At 36.5% G+C, this 15,375-nt stretch overlaps 1 protein-coding gene across 5 annotated transcripts in view; it reads right to left on the bottom strand.

Annotated features, from left to right (window-relative positions):
- EPN2 (epsin 2) overlaps window positions 1–15,117 on the bottom strand; it is an 84,352-nt gene extending 69,235 nt beyond the window's left edge. Inside the window, exon 1 of one of the 5 annotated variants that reach the window (XM_074281713.1) lies at window positions 14,913–15,117. The gene's annotated coding sequence lies outside the window, so the exon portion shown is untranslated. Of the gene's footprint in view, window positions 1–14,285; window positions 14,873–14,912 lie in introns of those variants that run through there. The other 4 variants (XM_074281715.1, XM_074281717.1, XM_074281714.1 and 1 more) reach the window with 4 other exon arrangements.
- Between the last annotated feature and the right edge of the window lie 258 nt (window positions 15,118–15,375).

Raw genomic sequence — 15,375 nt, 5'->3', positions numbered from 1 at the left:
CTTCATTTTTACTGAAAAAAAAAAAAAAAAAAAAAAAAAAAAAAAACCCTGAGGCTTTAGTCAAGGCTCCCTATTTTCCCCTCCTCCTATATCACATCACTCAAATGATTTCTGGCACTATCTTTTCACACAAAAAGATGATCCTTTTCCTTAGTAAGACAAAACCATTCCACAGGTACAAGTGATTCAATTCCATCCCATCATCTCTAGCAGATTAATGCTAATGGGGAAAATACAGGATATAATCTCAAATCTCTCCCTTTCTACTATAAACTTTTCTGATACCTACAAATAGACCCATTTCTTTCCCATCCTTAAAAACTCTCACTTGATCCATGCAATTCCAATAGCTATAATTCTCTATCTTTCTTTTGTGGCTAAACTCCTTTTAGGAAAACTGACTACAATGAATGCCCTCCCATTCTATTCCTTTTATTCTTTTAACTCTTGAGTCTGGCTTTTGACCTCATTATTCAACTGGAATTATTCTTTCCCAGAATTATCAATGATTTCTGAATTGCCAAATCTAATCACTTTTTCTCAAACCTCACCCTTTCTTAACTTCTCTGTAGTTTCTGACATTCTTTTTTCCTTGATACTCTTTTCAAGACTGCTTTCTCCTGATTTACTTCCTACCTGCAAGATTGTTCTTTCTCGGTATCCTTTGCTGGCTTTTTAATCAGGTATTGCCTGGGTGTCTCAATGGGTTTAGTTCTAATACTTCTATTTTATTTTGCTTGGTGATTTTATCAGATCCTGTGGATTCAATTATCATCCTTATGAAGATGGTTCTTTTATATATTTATTCAGCCTCAATCTCTCTGTTGATCTCCATACAATTTCACTCCTCCAACTATTTCTTGAATTGGTTATCCTTAAGACATCTTAAACTCAACATGTCAAAAACTAAACTCATTAACTTCTCTCCCAAACCTACTGCTCTTCCTGACTTCCCTATTACTGCTGAGATAACTTATCCTGCAAATCTTATCCTTGACTCTTCATTTTATCTCACTTCCTATATCCAAATCTGTTGCCATATCCTGTTAATTCTATCTTTGTAAAATCTCTTGTTTACATCCCCTTCTCTCCTCTGACATTGTAAGTATAGTATAGTATAGTATAGTATAGTATAGTATAGTATAGTATAGTATAGTATAGTATAGTATAGTATAGTATAGTATAGTATAGTATAGTATAGTATAGTAAGGTGATTACCTTACTATAGGCCAGCATCATCTCAAGCTTGGACTATTACTTCAACCTTATTTTCAGCTCTATGCTTCAAATCTCTCCTAACTCCAGTCAATTCAGCTTTTAATGATCTTCCAAAAGATCCTTCCCTTACTCAGTAAACTAAAGTAGCTCCCTATTTCCTCCAGCATTACATATAAATCATTCTATTTGGCTTTCAAAGAACATACTTCCTTAATAACTTGGCCCCTTCCTGATTCTCTGGTCTTCTTTTATTCCTTACTATTCTCCTATGAATAACTATATGATTCAGTGACACTTGGCCCTTGGCTATTTCTAATAAAGTACAATCCAACTCCAGACTGTCCACTTTCATTGATTGTCCCCCATAACTGGAATGTTCCCCCTCCAACTTCTGTAAGTTCTATAAGAAGCCTTTCCTGTGTACTTCCATCCCCCAATGCTAGTCCCTTCCGAGATTACCTTCCATCTTCTTGTATGGGATGTAAATAGTTTTTATGTAATAGTTGTTCCAATGTTTTCTTCCCCCATCAAACTGTGAGCTACTTGAGAACAGAGACTAGGGATTTTTAAAAAACCTTTATTTGTGTTTGGACATGTATACATATATTGTATTTAACTTATACTTTAACATATTTAACATGTATTGGTCAACCTATCATCTGGGGGAAGGGGTGGGAGGGAAGGAGGGGAAAAGTTGAAATAAAAGGTTTTGCAACTGTCAATGCTGGAAAATTACCTATGCATAAAATTTTTGTAAAAATTAAATTAATTTTAAAAACCCTTTATTTGTATCCTTAGCACTAAGCATAGCAAACTGGTACTGTACTAGCCACTTAGTAGAATTGTTTTGACTTTGTATTTATTACAAGGCCAAGATCATTCACATTTCATCAAACAACTGGCATTGTCGGAGGAGTTTAACAACTCCTTAAGGAGGGATTCAGAAGGGATCCCTAGAAAATACCCTCTATGTTTCTTAGATATCTGTCATTACTTATAAAAGGCATACAATAATACTTCTAATAACAAAGAAGACTATAATATAGTTCTCTGTGACAAACTTCATTATGAAGGCTATGTTATATTTTAAAAACAGGAATATATGTCTCCAACAAGAGAGAGAAAACACTATAGGATTCCTTAAATTTAAAAAGTATTGCTTAAACTAGACAATTTCAGGGTGTTATTAGAGTTGGAAAAGGTCTTAAAAGTTATCTATTCTGGCAACTCAAAAAAAACTTGGAAGGCTATTCAACTATACATAAGGATTCCTATGCTATGTTCCATTGAGTTTTTATTTATTTTGTCATATATTTCTGGAGGCACTTAGGATTATTCACTTGTTTGATACCTCTAATCAAGTCCAGCTTCCCATTTTTTCAGATAAAAATGACTTATGTGAAAGACTTTTAAAAAAAAGAGAGAAAAAGTATGTTACATGAACTAATGCAAGAAAGAGAAAGGGAATGGTAAAACAACAGTGTTATGGGGCAGAGCTAGTTACACTGATCCATACTAGAATAGAAAGTCTTCCAAATTTTGAAAGATTTTAATCAAATTGAGAAGACAAACTTTTCTAACCCCAGAAGCTTCTGAAGTGGATCTCCATTCAAGGTCCCAGAAATAATCACTAATATTATTCATAACTAAGGCGTAAGTTGCTGGCATGTTCATCCTGGATAAGTGGGGTACAGAAGGGGAAGTATAGAATGACTTGAAAACAAGTACAAATGACTGACACCAGATTTTTATTTTCTCTCTTGATCAGGTCAAGATGACAGAAAAGCAATGATGCCTAAAATGGTAGACAGTTTTACACTCAGCTAGGAGCAGAGCAAAGAGAGGTGATTTGAATAATTAAGACAATTGTCAAACTTTCCACTTCTGCTTAAAGATTAGTCCTCCTTTCCATTACAAAGGAGCAAATCTTATCTTTTCACAAAGGTAATTTTTGATGTGTGAAGTTCCAGTTAACAGGAATACTACAATTGAGGCATATGCAATACCAACTCTGCTTCAAATGCTTTAAAAAAAGAAAATCCCACTACTAACAATTTCATAAAGAAGTCCTAAAGAGGAGATAGTATCAAAAAGGAAGGAAAAGTCAAGTGTCAAATGCTACAGAAACGCAAAAAGAATGAAGGGGGGAGAGAGAATTGGATTTAGTAATAAGAAGTTCCTTATTGAGTGTAAAAAGAGTAGTTTCAGTAGTGATGGGGGTAGAAAGAAGATTGTAAAGACCTGAGTAAAGAATGAATGGTGAGAAAATGGAACAAAAGAAAGAAAACTACTTTTTTCTAGAAGTTTGGCAGTGAAGGAAAGATGAGAGATAGGCACTAACAATTCAACAAGTATATTTTGTTAACCAAGATTCCTTTGTGATAGGGGCCTTAGTCTTCACTTCTAGGTCAGAGGAAACTAGAATGTGAGAAACAGACTAGTAAGTAATCGATATATACACTGCCTGGCTCTTTAGATTGTAGCATAGTGAAATACTCAACAATAGATTAGGCTTCGGGAAACCTGATTTTTGGTCCCCATTTTTCATAGGGTCATAGCTAGAAGCCATCTCAGAGGCCATCTGGTCAAATTCCCTTAATTTAGATTTGAGGAAAGTGAGATCAATGATGGTTAAGTGACCTGCCAAAGGCCATATGTATATTAAATATAGAATGCAAGATTTGAAACCTGGTCCTCAGAATCCAGAATCAATGATCATACCACTGATTAAATAGCTATGTTGGCTTTGGCAAAATACTTAATATTGTTATCTCTATTTCTTCATCCATAAAATGGTGATAATTCCTATCCTATTTAGTTTTCTGCAATTTTGCTATCTTACATACACTATTTCAAGAATCAAATGAGAGTACTTTGCTCTCACTCATATTTTAAAAAGCATTTTAGGTATCTGCTGAAATAAAATATCACCACCAATTGCATTAATTTATTTTTACATCCTGTTTATTAAAAAAAAATGTTTACAAAGTATTAATGAGGTTTAGCCTTCATACTCCAATAATGGGAAAATATCAAATTAATGAAGTTTTAAGTACACTTCTCAGTGAAGTATATAAGTAACACCACTAATATTCTATACAAATTGAATAGTAATTAATAAGCATTTGAAACTTAGGCATTTTCTGTTTGCAAGCAAATGAGGCTTTATTCTGTCATTTTCAAATGCTTTGAAAATATGTGCAACTACTTTAAAAAGAGAGAGAGAGAAAAGAAGATCTTATATCTCTGACAGCTATGGATAGAAGATATTTCCTGGTTAAGGGGACAGGTACAAAGATAGACATGAAAATGAAAAACAACCCTTATCCTGATTAAGTTCACATTCTACTGGAAGATTCAAACAAATAAGTAAATACAAGTTAATTTAAGTTTAAGGAGGCAGAGAGCATGAACAACTAGGAAATGTGTTGGGGAGGGAGAGGGTTAAGAAAGGAAGAGGTAGCACTTTAAGTCTTAAAGCAAGCTAAAGATTCTAAAAGACACAAGTAATAAGAATACAAATCCAGGCAAAAGCCAGAGGCAAAAGATGGAATGCTCACCAAGCTGGGGAAAGAGCAAGTAAATCATTCTGGCTAGAACAGACTCTAGAAGAGGAGTAATGCCAATAAAGTTTAGAAAACCAAATTGTGAAGGCTTTACAAGAAAAGTTGAGGAGTCCATGGTTTACCTTAGAGGCAACTAGGAGGTGATAAAAGGGAAGTGTGATGATATGATCAGACCTGCCAGTCACCACAGACAAGAAAAGCGAATGCATCCTTACTATATTCAGAAAAGCATAGGATATAGAATTAGGAAGGTGATAGATAGTCCCTTAGCCCAAGTCAAACCACATCGGGAATAATGAATTCAATTTGAGGGGCTCAGGAATTAGAAAAGGCATAGACACATAAACTGGAGCATTTCCTGAAGCAGCAACCAGATTAGTAAATGGCTTTGATATCACTGGCCTTAACGTGCAGAATTTCAGAGGATATTATTATAGCTGTCCTCAAGAGGCAAAGTGATTGGCTTTTTCTACTTGAGCCCATAAGACAGTATTAGGAATAAGGAAAGTTAAAAAGAAGCAAATTTAGACCAGTCCTGAGAAAAACAGTCTTATTAATTAGAATTAATCAAAAGTGGCAAGAGCTTCCTCTAAAGAGGCAGAAAGTAGTATGGGCTGTCTAAGGATGTATTAAGTTTTCCCTTACTGAAGATCTTTAAGTAAAGGCTGAAAAATAAATTTCTCAAGTGTATGTACACAGGAAGAGATTCCTGTTCTGATACTAGTTAGACTGGATAGTTTCTGAGGTTTCTTTCAATCCTGAGATTCAATAGGCCTTGCTCCCATAACCATCTCTCTTCTTTGTAGCCATGTTCAATTGATCCTTCTGTTTCCAAACATTTTTTCAGGGCTCTAATATTGAAAATAAATAAAATTGGTTGACATCTTATTCCTTCTAACTACCATCCAACTTCCTTTCTTTATTTCAATGTCAGACTTATCAAACATGGTCTACCCTGCCTGTTTCTACCTTCCATCTACACATTTCTTTTCTTAACTTTCTGCAGTATGGTTTCTGTTCACATTACTTGGATTGAGGTCTTAGGTTCCATTCTAACCTCTTGTCATTTTCCTACCCGTATGATTTTAGGCAAATAAATCTCTTAATCTTTCAGGATCTATTTTCTTCCTCATTTTACATGAGGATGTTGGAATAAATGTTCTCTATGGCTTCTTCCAATTCTAAATTTAGAATTACATGTGCACATTCCCCAAGGCTTATTAGTCTCCCATCTTCACCTCTCAACTCTCTCTGCTTCCATGGATTCATGGTTTCAATGATAACCTCTAGGTTTCCCAAATCTGTACCTGTAATTTTATACCTATACTACAGTCCTGTATTTTCACCTGCCAAAAGACCATACTCCAAATTGTATCGTCCTGGTACCCAAAATTCATCATTTCCTGATTTGAATTTTATTCTTAGTTACTTCACTCCTGCTAACAGTACCACCATTCTTCCAGTCTCCTAGAATGAAAATTTTGAAGTCACGTTAATGCTGCCTCATCTCCCACACCACCAAGTAATCTAGCACCAAATTCTGTAATTTCTTCCTCTGAAAAACAATATTTGATTTTACTTTTTTTTCCTCTACATTTTTTACTGCAAAACTTTTAATATCTTATGCTTAAAAACACAGCATCCTAGTTGATTAACCCTAACCCTATGCCTGCCCCCCAATAAATTTTTCATTTAGTTACCAATGGTTCCTAAAACACCATCTTCGTTATTTGGACTCTCTACTCAATTCTTGTGTTGACTGAAAAGTCCAACTTTTGGGTTTTTTTACATTTTATTTATTCTTTTACACCACTGTCATTTCCCAATGATTCTGCTCCACCAAAAGATCCTCCCTAAGAACAAATAAATATTATCAGGCAAAACATATGAACACAGATATTAGCCACGTTTGAAAATTTGTGCCTTATTCTGAACCTATAAGATCATCAATTTTCTAACTATAAGCACCACTTTTCAATATCCATCAATATCTATCCCTATTCCATTGAAACAACTAAGTATTCAGCAAGCATTGTGATTCCAAACTAGAGTTTAGAGAAGAGATAAGGTTGGATGGTTAGATTTGTGAGTCTTGTGTAGATATAATCAGTGGACTGAGGGGAACTGATGTGATCATCAGGACAGCGGAAATAGAAGAGAAAAGCTTTGATATGGTAAGTTATAGATGTCAGAGCAAAGTAGATGATCTAACAAAGGAAATTAAAGCATCAGTGCATACCATCAGTAAATAAAAAGAGAATCTGGAAATAACAACATTACAAGGAAGAAGAGATTCCAGAAGGAAGTGATGATCAAAATAAGTCAAATGTTTTAGTAATCAAGAAAGATAAGGGCTGAGAAAAAACTATGGGATTTAGCAATTAAGAGAACTATATATAGATAACCTTAAAGAAATCAATTTTAATCTAGTGCTAGAGTCAGTATGCAAAGAGTTAAAAAATGAAGATTAAGGGGAAAAGTGGAGGCTAACAATAGGACAGCCAAAAAAAAAAAAAAAAAAAAAGAGTCACTGAGACAACTTGGATACAGTCCATTTAAATTTAGTATATATTCAAAAGGAAAAACATGTTTTATATTTAAAAGATTCAGTTTTGTGTACAGTCCTCTTGTTCTGTTATACTTTGTGTATGGAAATGTTTGATGGTTCTTAAATTCAGATTTTTTAAAAATAATTTTTTTAAGAAAGGCTTTTTTTTTTTTTTAGAAGTTTGGTTTTGTCGTTCCCCCCCCCCCCCAACCAGGCTGGGGTTAAGTGACTTGCCCAGGGTCACACAGCTAGGACATGTTAAGTGTCTGAGACCAAATTTGAACTCGGGACCTCCTGAATTCAGGGCTGGTGCTCTATCCACTGCGCTGGAAGTTTGGTTTCAAAAGGGATGAGATACAGGATGGTAGCTTTGAGAATATGCCAGAGACAAATCAACTGATTTGGTTTGTTTTTTTTTTAAAGGAGGGAAATGTAGACCTGTTTGTAGACCGGAGGAAAGGCACCAGTGGATAAAGATGCAGGGGAAGGGGAGGTGTTACATCAAATGAACAAAAGGGTAAATAAATTCCAAGGGAGGGGATTAACAGGCACAACAGGGTTGGTCTAGACAAAAAGAAAGTTCACCTCTTCCCCAGAGAATGGAGAAAATGAGAGAATAAAAATTGTTAGAGGAAATTGGAAATACAGAATGAGGAAGAAAGGTAAAGACAGATAACCTCCACCTAATTAATTAACTATGATGAGGAAGCCAGACAGTGGTCTACATCAGGGCTACCTAAATTTTTTCCATTCACAACCCCTTTTTGCCCAATAAATTTTTACGTGATCCCAGGTACATAAATATATAAAATAAGTATGCAAACATTTACTAACAATAAATCATTATTCCCTGACTTCCTTTCAGTTACCAGACCCCATATGGGGTTTCGAATCACAGTTTAAGAAACTGAGGTCTAGATGATTTGATAAAAGAGGTTTGGAACACAGTCTCTATTAGGAGAGATAGTGAGTTTTTTCTCATTAACCAGACTGTAAGCTTTTTGAGGGTAGAAATCACTATCTTGGTCTTCTATTATGAAATCAACACAAAACTGAAACAGTATTAACAGGCACTCAAATACTTGCTGTTTAAAAAATATTGGGTTTAGTTTTGTCAATTTCTTTTTCTTCTTCTTCTTTTTTTTTTTTTGCTGAGGCAATGGGGTTAAGTGACTTGCCTAGGGTCACAAAGCTAGGAAGTATTGTGTGTCTGAGGCCAATTTGGTCCTTCTGACTTCAGGGCTGGTGCTTTATCCACTGCACCATCTAGCTACCCCAGTTTTGTCAATTTCTAGTCCCTACTATTATTTCTCCTTCATGTAATGCTTAACTTTTTTACTTTCACCTATTTATTTTCCTCTGAGTTTTTGAAGAGGTTATAAAATTAAAATGGCTTTTGCTATAGGGTAATGGTAATTATTAAATGGCTATTTATATACCTTTATCAATTATTTATTTGCCTTTAGGCAACTTTCTGTGTAAAGGTAATCATATTCCAATTACTTTCAATTAATTATTTCAATTGCTAGCCAAAACTAACAATATATTCAATATTTTCATTTTCTGATATTAAAAAAAAACCTAATTTTAGCATTAGTTTGATAAAACAATTACAACAGCATTCAAGATTAATCCTTAAAAAAGCATGGGCATAATATGTTAAGCAAAGGAAAGCACATATCTGACCTTAAATTATCATACAACAGCAAGTACACGATTGTTTTAAAATGAATAAAACTTTCTACCAATCACCTGTCAATATTTCACTTCATGCTATCTGTAGCATTTTTAGCAGGTACTATTTATTATTTGGGAAAAAAAAAAGAAAACCAAACACTTACCACTAAAAATGATGTCAATCTAGACTATAGAAGAATGAGATTTCAATCACTATTATTTGTACTTAAGAGTTCCTAGATTACCTGCATTATGAACTAATTGCTATACTCTAACTCAAGCCTCCACAATAGAGGTCTACACTTCACACATAAATCATTTGCTCCAAGAAAAACATCCATACAAGTTTTAAAATGAATCTTTTTTTAATTTATTCAGTCAATTATTTATAAATGTTATTAATCCTATTTAATTTATTCCAGCCACTGTATAGCTACAACTATATTACATATTTAGTTGACAGCTGATTAGGGAACATAATTCAAATAAGAACTCTAGAAAATTGAAAAATACTTCAAGACTTTACTTTTCAATTTGCAAAATTATCTTTATGAGAATCATGAATTCTGATTTCAACATAGTTTTGCATAAGGTCATCTTTAAAGGGCATAGGCTTCAAACAATTTTCTTCACTAAATCAAATTAAAAGAAAAACACAAGAACCTACCTTAATACTTGTGACCAGTGAAAATTATAAGAAAATGCCAAAAGTAAATCTCTTTTGTGAAATCAAATTTCATTCCTGAATTTATCAATTTCAGAGTAATAATTAGAAGTTTTTAATAATTATATTTTTACTATTCCATACTTATCATTGCAATGTTGGCTTTGGAACAAGCAGAGAAAGAACCTGCACTCAAAAGCAACTGCAGCTTAATTATAGACAGTTTCAAATATGCAGCATTCCCAATAACCAATAATCTCTCAGGATGGAGCTGATTTTGCCCTTATCTATTGTTAGTGTAATCTCAAAAAGAAGCATTACATTTATAAAAGTCATTCCTTGAAGAGTGAAGGCTACTAGGTAATCCAATAGATTAGTGCTAGACTTGGACTGAGAAAGACCTGAGTTCAAACTTCACCTCAGAAAGTTACTTAGCTTTAAATTTGAGAAATTAATCTTTCCCAGCCTCAATTTCCACATTTTCACTTACTTCACAGGGTTTTGCTTTTTTTTTTTAGACTCACCCTTACTAACGTCAATACTAATATCTAATACTTATATAATGTTTACTGTGTGCCAGGCACTGGGCTAAATAAACATTTTACAATTATATACAATTAAATTTACAATTTACAAAAATTCTCACAGCAACTTTTAGAGTTGGACACTATTTTTACCCATATTTTACAGATGAGAAAACTAAAACAGATTAAGTTAATCTGCCCAGGTTCATATAGCTAGTAAGCATCAGAAATTAAATTTTAATTTAGATCTTCTTATAGATGCTCTATGCACTTTACAACCTGCCTAGTTCACATAACAAGCCAGTACAGGCAAATAAAAACTGTTTTAACTGCTAGATGGCATAGCAAATAGAATTAGAAGTGTCTAAACTTAAATCCTATTCATGACATTTACCAAATAGTGAACCAGAGAGAAGTCTTTAACCACTCTCAGCCTTGGTTTATCTGTAAAATAGGGATAATGATAAAAACTTTTACAGAGTTGTGCAAAAACAAAAGAGGTGGGGGCAGCTACATGGCAGAGTACTCTATGTACCACAATCCCTGGAGTCAGAAGTTCCTGAATTCAAATTTGACATCAGACACTTAACACTTACTAGTGGTGTAACCTTAGGCAAATCACTTAATCCCAACTACTTTACCCTTCCCCTCCCCCAATCAAATGAGGAAAGAGCTGTAAAATGCTTTGCAGACCTTAAAATGCTACAAAAAAACAGCAACAATTATTGTTCTATATGACTCACTGAAAAAAAAAATAAGGCAATGTTATTAGTTTTTTTAGCACTGAGTACAGATCTGGACTGAAAGAGACTGGTATGCTACTAGAATTTCTGGAACTAAATCCGAAAAGTTTTAAGATTTTTCTGGTTTTGGTCCACACCTGTGGACCACAGGAGGAAATTTCTTTCATAAATTCAAATCAACCATTGTTGTGCAATTTGCTATTTTATGGAGGGGTCTAGGGTAAGGAGAAGTTAAGTGACTTCCTGAGTGGTACAGGGAACATTTATGTGTCCACTGTTAATACCCGAACTTGATCTTTTTAACTCTGCAGCCTATCAGCTTGCTTGCTGCTCCCTATCCACTCTACCATGCTGCAGCTCCTCAAAATTATTTTAAAATCATTTAGAAGACTGTTCAATATTAGGCTGACTGCTTCTGATAGTCTCATTTGTCTGTCAGCTGGCAGGAACCCATTTAATCCTAATCACACAATTCACAATTGATGATCCTAAACTACTACCTTTTTTTTTTTTTTTTCCCCTGAGGCAATTGGGATTAAGTGACTTGCCCAGGCTCACACAGCTAAAATGTGTTAAGTGTCTGAGGCCAGATTTGAAATCAGAGCCTCCTGACTTTAGGACTGGTGCTCTATCCACTGCATCATCTCGCTGCCCCAATTCTAAACTTCTAAACAAGCATGAATATTATCACTGAAATCAGAACTGTATAGTATAGAAGTATGAATCTAATTTTGTTTTTGCTAATATCTGTATGACCTTGGACAAGTTACTTAACTTCAATTTTTTTCATCAGTTAAATTAAAGGATTGGACCTATATTGCCTCTAAGGTCATTTTCATTTCTAAAACTATGATCCCATGATCTATTTGAACAATTCTTCAAATTTTAAATAAATTTTTGTAATTTCTAGATCAAATTTTAAAGTGAAAAGCCTATTCTATCATTAGGATACCACTAGGTTTTCTTCAATATATTCAAGAAAAATTCAGCCTTTTAAAAAGCTATGCATTAAAAGGCTAATACGTAATATTATATAAAGAGAACACAATCAAATAATTCCATAAACAAAAAGTGCCCATGTTTGTTTACTTAATTTCAATGAGTCTTTCTCAAGCAAACGTGTATTTTGTTTTAAAAAATACACTTGTTTGTGGTGGCTTCAGAATATGAGAGGCAGTAAAATGATTAAGTGGATAGAGTAGTGGATCTGGTGTCAGAGAGACCTTAATTCAAATCTAGACAATTATTAGCTCTGTAACATGTCACTTAAATCTCTGCTTTAATTTACTAGAGAAGGAAATGGCAAAACACTTTTAGTACCTTTGCTAAGAAAACGAAGTATGGTCCATGCGATCATGAAGTATCAAGACACAACTGAACAACATGGGGAAAATGACAAGATAAATTACAGAATGTGTTTGAAAGTACATCTATTTTTAAATAATACAATCTAAGAGAAACAAAATAGATTTTATCCAAAACCATCTATCTAAAACAATGTAAATTATATTCAGTATAGTATTTCTAAATTTATATGGAACAAAACAAGTACAATAAGATATATTTCCTGGACCTTTTGGCGAGAGTGGGGCTTCAGATTAAAGTTCTCAGAAATGTTTTATCTATGGAGCTAGAGGAATTTCGACTATGAAATAGCTTATTACTAAATTTGTTTTAGAATTTAAAATTCTACATTTGAAGAAGTGTGGTACAAAAAAAAAAAACCAAAAAACTATGGGGTCACCAATCCTGGGTGTCAGTTCTAGCACTGTCCCTATCTATATAGTCCTCATTTATAATATGAAGGAATTAGAGAAACTCTCAAGATGCCTTCCAAGTCTAAAATTATTTCTCTAAGGTCCCTTTGGACGCTTGAAAGACAGCCTTAAACACTAAATAAACTAGTAACCAGGAAAAATCATTTGCCCTAAGCAACACTCAGAAGCTAAATTAGAGGAGTTTTGGATTTTGATTATTTCTGAGTGAAGCAAATTCTCTATACTACATGAAATCAAAAGATCCCAAGAGGGATAGAGCTGAAGACAGAAGGGGTTAGTACACTCATTTAGTTCCTTACTTTACAGAAGGACTGAGGCACAGAGGTTAAGTAATTTGATCTCAGAGAAAAAACTCCAGTTCTCTCTACCCAGTATCATAAGGCAGACTATCCACAGGTGCAGACCTTCCTACTCCCTCCACCATCAAAACAAAATGGATAGAGCCTTTGTAAATTGAAATCTATGGTTCCCCTTAAGAAATGTTTAAATGCTTCAAGTTAGAAAAGCAAAGTGTTTAATCTAATAATCAAGTGAAAAAACTATTCGAACTATTTTTCATTACATTAAATGAAGTCATATTACAAAAGAAACATTGGATTTGCCCTGGAAGACAATGTTACATATAAACATACTAAATAACTCTTTGCCACTGAATGAAAGTAATGCCCCATTTGTCAATGGAACAGAAAATAAAAACCTTAAAAGCTAAACAGCTCTTTACAACTCTACCAAAAACTCTAAAATGAAAATTTTATCCAGTAGACTCAATTCATGACATATGTGATAAAATCCCAAATATAATAGCAAGTTACTGCATTCAATGGCTTATGGGTTGTCATCAGATTCTTTTGGACGAATAAGAGTTTAGAGAAAATTTGAGAAACAATATTTAAACCAGGTCAACATTCAAATACAGATTAAAATTTAATTATCAAAACAAAACAAAAAATACACATATTTTTCGTGTAATACGGATCCCATTTATCACTGAGGTAGCTAGAAATTTCTGCCAAACCTGTTTTCTGGCGGTAAATGGGGAAGCAGAGATTGTATAACGCCCTCTCACCTCCATTAAGATTCCAAGCTTCACTTAACCAATAGTTTCCTCCTTTGTAGCCTAGAACTTTAAACAGACGAAAACCATGGGTTTTCATATTTTCCTATGCACTTTTGGTGGAACTGCTAAAAACACTTGGACATAATCATTCCCTGAACAAGAATCTCGCATAAAACACACGCAGAAAACACAAGCATAGTAGTAACAGCCAATTATTTACACAGTACTTTTACAGGTTTGCAAAGCACTTTACATCTTTTATCATTTGATCTGGAACACTAAAACAATTAGTACGAGGTACCAATTCCCAAGACTGCCGTGTGGCCGTCATCTATCAGCCTGGATGAGGAAGAATTTACTTGGAAAGAACTGTGGAGACGGAAGAGCCACATACAGAAAAACTTTGGACAGGGAAACACTCAAAAAAGGGGGTTAAAAAAAACCTGTTGGCACCTCTTCCGCTCTACAGTACACTGACCAGCCAGCCTTCTCAAACAAGTTTTAGCTCACCTTAGAGCCTGAACTGCCATGATCTGAAGGTAGCTGGTGATCTGCCAAAATGGGAAGGAAAACAGAGCCCCGGGGTTACTTAGGGGGATCCGGGAGGAGAGTGGGGGAGAGGTCAACCCGGAGATGATTAAGCCGAACGCGGGGGTGCAGCGCTCAAAACCCACACCCGGGCAGGCACTCCGGGACCCCCGACCCAACTCGCTCTCACACCCACATAAGGAACAAAAGGCAGGCTCAACCCTGGAGCTGGAGGGTGACTCTCAGCGTAGGGGAGGGGTCAGGGCTGGGGAAGCAGCCGTGGGAGCAGCAACAGCGGCAGCCCGGCCTGGGAGCTACGGGGCTGCAAGGGGAGGGAATGAAAGGGGGGGAGGAATCTCGGAAGGAGGGGCACCCTCCCACGCCCCCACCGTCGCCCGCGTGGGGGGAGGGGCTCGGGCCTGCCGTGTTACCCCTTTCTCCCCACCCTGAACTAGGTTAAGGGCGTCGGTGGCTCCTCGAGCCTATGCCGCTGCAGCCGCCGCCGGTCAAGCTCTGGCTCCAAGGCTCGGCTCCCGAGCCGCTCCCAGAGGAAGGAGAGAGCCGAAAACCTCCCCGCCTCCCCCTCCTCCATCGTCGCCCAAAGCTCACCTTCTTCTTCTCTTCTCCTCCTCCTCCGGTCCCCCCCCGCGCCGGAAGCCCAGGGGCCCTCAAGTACAGGGCGCAGGGGGAGGAGGGGACGAAGGGAAGGAGCCGGAGCCTAGTGGGGGGCCACCCGCCCAGCTCGCTCGCAGCCACCGCGTCTGCCTAGGTTTGACACCCACACACCATCCAACATGGCGGCCGGGAGGGGGCGCGCCTGCTTGCGTGCGCGCATCCGTGCATTCCGCGCCCCCTCCCTCTCGCCTCCCCCGCTTCCCACCCGCCCCCTCGAGCAAAGTAAGTCAAGCAGACTCGCGCGCCGGAACATAAGCGCGCCTGTGCGAGAACGCGCTCCCTTCCCCCCGCCTCCAGGTCTCCTAACCCCAACCGCCTCCGTCTGGCCCCCTCCTCCTCCTCGCGGGGGGCGCCGCGTGCACGGGAGCCCCGCCTCCCTCCCGCCCTGTGTACTTCC

This window comes from Sminthopsis crassicaudata, chromosome 1 (assembly GCF_048593235.1).
Source record: "Sminthopsis crassicaudata isolate SCR6 chromosome 1, ASM4859323v1, whole genome shotgun sequence".
NCBI lineage: Eukaryota > Metazoa > Chordata > Mammalia > Dasyuromorphia > Dasyuridae > Sminthopsis > Sminthopsis crassicaudata.
This window is presented reverse-complemented; position numbering and strand designations above follow the sequence as displayed.